The following is a 5,564-nucleotide window of genomic DNA, read 5'->3' as shown; positions in this document are numbered from 1 at the left end:
ACATTCCGTCCTGCACACTGCACAGTGGACACCTGGGGGCGCTTTCTGCTGCCGCATGACTGGGAGTTGCTCCCGCCATGGCGACTGTGCTGTGGGTTCAGCCTGTCTGCATTCCCAGGGGCTCCTGGGCCTGCTTCCTCTGGAGGGGCAGCTTCACCCTGGATCCAGACCTCCCCGTTTGCAGCCCGTCCTGGTAAGCTGGCTCTTGCCTCCTGCTCCCCTCGTCTTTTTGTTGACCCAGGTCAGGACTCTAGTCCATTACTATTGAACCCTGGCAGAGACGCTCCTCAGGAAGGGGCTGAGTCTCCTCCTCCCACAGGTGTTCAGTAGCAGGAAGACAAACTGCGCTTGGGAACCTGCTCTTTCCCTTTGGCCTTGTTTATTCCCAATGTTGGTATGAACCCTTCTTGGCACGGGCAGGGCTTCTACCATCTCCTCACACTAAGGGTTAAAGGCCTGCAGGGGGCAGTGAGCTCTTCCACCCAAACTTCAATTCCGTCCACGACACCAGAGCCCAGTGAGTGGCGTCCCCCGTGGGCGGCAGTGATTCTCAGGCGAGCAGGGCCCCGAAGGTGAAGGTCACTGCAGAGGGATCGCACACCTGGGTCCCTACCATCCAGTCAGAGGGCACAGGAGGGCACCTGGCTCCTGGGGAAGGGGCCCTGGTGGGAGTCACAGAAGCCTTTGTCCAGTTTCAGCACCGCCCAGTTCTGTTGCCTTGGAGAGGCCCCTTGCCCTGATGGTTCTGTGTCCTGACTTATAAGACGGGAAGGTTGGACATAGGGCTGAAACCCATGCCCTGTCGGCGGATGGGAGCTTGTGCACTTTGAGGTTGGATGCCTTTGAGTGGGTGTGCGCTGCCCAGGGAGGAGCAGTTCACACCCCTTCCACCAGTGAAGGCATTGGCGTTTGCATTTTGCGCTGCTCCCTGGCCCTGACTTTTGAGAGAAGAGCCAGCAGCCTCTGGCCTTGTTGACACCATCATGTGAGAGCCACTGGAGGGAAGGGCTAAGGACAGAGCCAGATCTGGCTGGGCCATCTCACCTTCGGGAGGCCGACCTTGACCCAGGATGGAAACAATGAAGTAGTCACTGGCTTTCCAAGGCCTGTGATCCTCTTGATAACTAGAAATCCCAAATTCTTATCTCCTGCTCTTCCAGGTAGGCTGGGCTGGCTTTCCAGGGCCTGCTTAGGAGGGCCCTGTGCTGAGAAGCGTCCTGCATTTGGTCTAATGCTCTGCTTTTGCCATCTTGAAATTCTGAATCTTTTTTTTCCCTGTTTTAGACTTCATTCCTGAGGCTCACTGTTACCAGTTTGAAGGAGGGGTCCCATATGTTCATTTTTACTGGGCCATGCAAATTATTGTGAGTTACATTAATACTCATTTGGAAACCTGTTACCAGTCTCCTCTATTAGGCAGAGCTTCGGTGATTACCAGAAGAACACTCTGAAGGAGGCTTCTTGTCTGTCTGGAGCCAGCTGAGATGGCCCTGAGATCCACAGAGCCTCCTCCACGCCCCTGGATGGAGGTGCTCCTGTTCTTCCACCCTTCGTATCGCTCACTTGGCACCCATTCCTGTCATTAATCACAAACTCCGTCTGAGCTATTCCTCTCTAAGCCATGCCCTCTGTACTCTGACTTGCCCCAAATAGACAGATGCTCAATAAATATTTGCTGTTTGGCTGGAAAGCAAACAGAGCTATCATCTCAGCACAGAGTTCAGGGCATTGCACACAGTGGGTGCTTAATCGACGCTGCTGACTCATCCGCGGAGCAGGCCAGGGTGCTACACAGTGTGGCTGTGCCTGTGCTCAGTCCAGGCTTCACATCTCCCTCCAACCATTGCCTTCCTCCAACCATTGCCTACCTGATGAGCACAGAACTGACCCTGAAATCCTGGGCGACGCTGTTGAATTATGGGGCTTCCTGGTGTGGGATTGTCCCCGGCGAGCCTACTCTTTCCCTTTGGCCTTGTTTATTCCAGAAGTTGGTGTGGACCCCTCTTGGCACGGGCAGTTCTACCATCTGCTCACGCTAAGGGTTACAAGCGTGCAGCAGGGGAGCCCGGAGCCCCAGAGCCCAGAACAAACAGCACCAGAGCCCAGTGCATGGTGGGGAGAGACTCACGGGCAGCAGCGGTTCTCTCATGTGAGCAGCCTCCTGCAGGTGAAGGTCACTGCAGAGAGAGCCTCCATGTCATGGCGGTGGAAATGGAGCCTTGGCAAAAAGAAAGATTTACTTTTATTTATGTGTTTATTGAGATGGACTCTCGCTCTGTCATCCAGGCTGGAGTGCGATGGTGCAATCTCAGCTCACTTCAACCTCCGCCTCCTGGTTCAAGCGATTCTCCTGCCTCAGCCTCCCAAGTAGGTGGGGCTACAGGGGCCCACCACCACGCCTGGCTAATTGTTTTTTATTTTTAGTAGAGACAGGGTTTCACCATATTGGCCAGGCTGGTCTCGAACTCTTGACCTCGTGATCTACCCGCCTCCGCCTCCTAAAGTGCTGGGATTACAGGTGTGAGCACACCCCTGGTCTGCTTTTATTTTTAATTAAATTTTTGTTTTCCTTTTTGTTTTTGTTTTGAGAGAAGTCTTGCTCCATCCCCCAGTCTGAAGTGCAGTGGCACAATCTCGGCTCATTGCAACCTCCACCTCCCGGGTTCAAGTGATTCTCCTGCTTCAGCCTCCTGAGTAGCTGGGATTACAGGTGCCCACCACCACACTCGGCTAATTTTTGTAGTTTTAGTAGATACGGGGTTTTACCATGTTGGCCAGGCTGGTCTCAAACTCCTCACCTCAGATGATCCAGCTGCCTCGGCCTCCCAAAGTGCTGGGATTACAGGCAGGTGCGACCATGCTCGGCTGATTTTTTTATTTTTAGTAGAGATGGGGTTTCACTATGTTGACCAGGCTGGTCTTGAACTCCTGACCTCAGGTGATCAGCCCACCTCAGCTTCCCATAGTGCTGGGATTGCAGGCATGAGCCACCGTGTCCAGCCAAAAAAAGTTTTTTATGGAGACAGGGTCTTGCGATGTTTCCCAGGCTGGTCTTGAACTTCTGGGCTCAAGTGATTTGCCCACCTCAGCCTCCCTAAGTGCTGGGATTAAAGGTGTGAGCCACTGCACCTGGCCAGGAAACTATTCTCTCCCCATCCCTGTAGTTCCAAAATGCCCTTGGAAAAAATTATAAGAACTATTTACATTTGCAAAGAACTTTACAGTTTGTAAAACCATCATAAACATGATTCTCAAACTCTCCTGTAAGTCAAGACAAATACTTAAGTTCTAATTATATGGTTGTTGCTTTAACATTTTGGGTTTTTTTTTTACTCCAAATGTTCATTGAAGAAAAATTAGAAAACAGATGAAGCAAAAAAAGAAAATAATGTCTGATATCCTATTGCTTTGAGATGATGCTTAATATTTTAGTCCATATCCTATCAGATTGATCTAAGTATATAAATATAGATCTTTAAAAACAGGTTAATACTATCACTGTTCTGTAATCTTATGATCCCCATTTTTAGTAGGTGACTGAGAGAGGTCCCAAGCCATGCAGCTATGAAGGGGCAGTGCCAGGTCTCAACTCCTTGTCCTGGCTCTAAGTGTCCACGTCCCCAAGCCAGGCTGCCACTCACACTTCGAGGTTTTGCGGGAGTTGACTGCCTCCATTTCATGGCCGTGGAAATGGAGCCCCAGCAAAAAAGAAGGGTTTGCTTTGACTGGACTCGGGGTTAGAGACCCCCAAGTTGTCCTGGCATCCCACAGTTCCGCATGGGCGAGGCTGGGCCCAGCCTCCTGGCCGCCCAGGAGTCCCCACCTCTGCCAAACTGGACTTTGCCTTGCAGTGAAGTCACAGGGATGACAGGGGTCAGCTGTCGGGCGGGAGGCCCAGAGGCAGCAGATGCCAGGTGGCAGCCTCGGGCTGTGTGGACTGACCCCAGAGAGCAACTGGATATCTGTTTGGTGGCCTTGGAGGTCTGCCACTCATTAGTATTTTTAGAAAGAGGGTGAGGGCCCACCAGGGACCTGACACTTGCCCGGCTGCCCTGGGGCATCACCCTGTTCTGTAGAAAGGGCGCTTCTAGCCTGGATCTGGGCCAGCGCCAAGGGCAGGACTAGCCTGCTTGCCTGCCTGCATCCATCCATTCAGTCACTCCTGAGCACACGCTCCCGGCCGAATTCTGTGTTAGGCACTGGACGGAAGGTTTCCCCAGGGCCCTGGCCTAAGAGCTGTGGGAGGAGTTTGAGCTGTGGGAGGAGTTTGAGCTGTGGCCTCAGACAGACTCGGGTTCAAATCTTGCCTCTGATCTCCTAGCCATGTGACCTTGGGTAAGTTCTGTCCTCTCTGAAGCCTGTTTCCCCTCACAGGGCCTCTGCAAGAAGAGATGCACAGGGAGCCTGGCAGCGCGTGGGGTCAGTGCAGGGAGCCAGGGAGAGGCTGTGGATTGGAAGCCCTCTGGGGCTGGGCTGTTTGCGAGTTCAGCATCTACGGAGAATCTGGCTCTCAGGACACCTTGGGGCTGAGTCAGACAATGCCTGGGATTTGCTGAGGGTTTTGCTGAGTTCGGCAGCAGCTCACCTGTTTCACCAGATACTAGCTTCTCACCATGAGAAGGAGAGGGGTGTCTCCTCTTTTTATAGACAAGTGAGCTGGGAAGCACCGAAGCTGTGTGAGTTGGACGGTCAGCAGCACAATCGGATCCCTGCACCCGCCTGCCGGCCCTCCCCCACTCACCTTCTCCCCAGACCAGACCCTGGCCCACTTCACAGAGCTGCTGCTCAGGTGCAGGTGTGGGGGCTGGGAGGATGTGTGAGTGGCCACCTTCGAGTCATGAGGGAGAACAGGAGAGCCACGGTGTGAGGACCCAGGCTGGACCTGCTTTGCTGGCAGGGAAAAGGCTTGAGTCCTAGGACCAGGGCAATGCAGACAGGCTGGTTCCAGGCCCAGGCCTCCTTGGATTGGCTGAAGCTGGCAGGAGCAGCTGATTCAGGCTGGCCCACCAATCAGGAGGGGCTTTGATCCCTGGACTCAGTGCTCAGGGACTTCTCTGTCTTGATCTCCTTGGCCCCCTGAGCTCCCTCCAGATAGTGCATCAGTAACCCTGCCTTGTCTGTCTCATCTATGGGTCTATGGCCAGGACCCAGGAGACTGCTGAGCTCAGGGACAATAGATACACACACCTGCACACAGACACATGTACACACACAGACACACACACAGACACAGACAAGACACGCACACACATTCACACAGACATACAGAGACACGGACACACATTCACACAGACATACGCACAGAGACACGGACACATACACAAACACATGAATACACACATGCACACACACAGACACAGACACATGCACACACATGCTCATGCACACACAGACACATGGACACAGACATCCACAGAGACACATACACATACACACAGACACATGCACAAGACACACATTCACACATACGCACAGACACGGACACACAAACACATGAATACACACAAGCACACACATACAGACACATGCACACACACACAGATGCTCATGCACACACAGACACA

General features: G+C 53.1%; 1 protein-coding gene and 1 long non-coding RNA gene across 8 annotated transcripts in view; both read left to right on the top strand.

Annotated features, from left to right (window-relative positions):
* The window catches only part of NINJ2 (ninjurin 2), a 108,301-nt gene that overhangs the window by 86,399 nt on the left and 16,338 nt on the right, over nucleotides 1-5,564 (top strand). The window lies entirely within an intron of this gene.
* Nucleotides 930-1,690, top strand: LOC111520322. The gene is made up of 2 exons (XR_002724639.1): nucleotides 930-1,160; nucleotides 1,404-1,690. It is a non-coding gene; the product is annotated as an uncharacterized LOC111520322 (long non-coding RNA).

Source organism: Piliocolobus tephrosceles, chromosome 10 (genome assembly GCF_002776525.5).
Source record: "Piliocolobus tephrosceles isolate RC106 chromosome 10, ASM277652v3, whole genome shotgun sequence".
Lineage (NCBI taxonomy): Eukaryota > Metazoa > Chordata > Mammalia > Primates > Cercopithecidae > Piliocolobus > Piliocolobus tephrosceles.
This window is presented reverse-complemented; position numbering and strand designations above follow the sequence as displayed.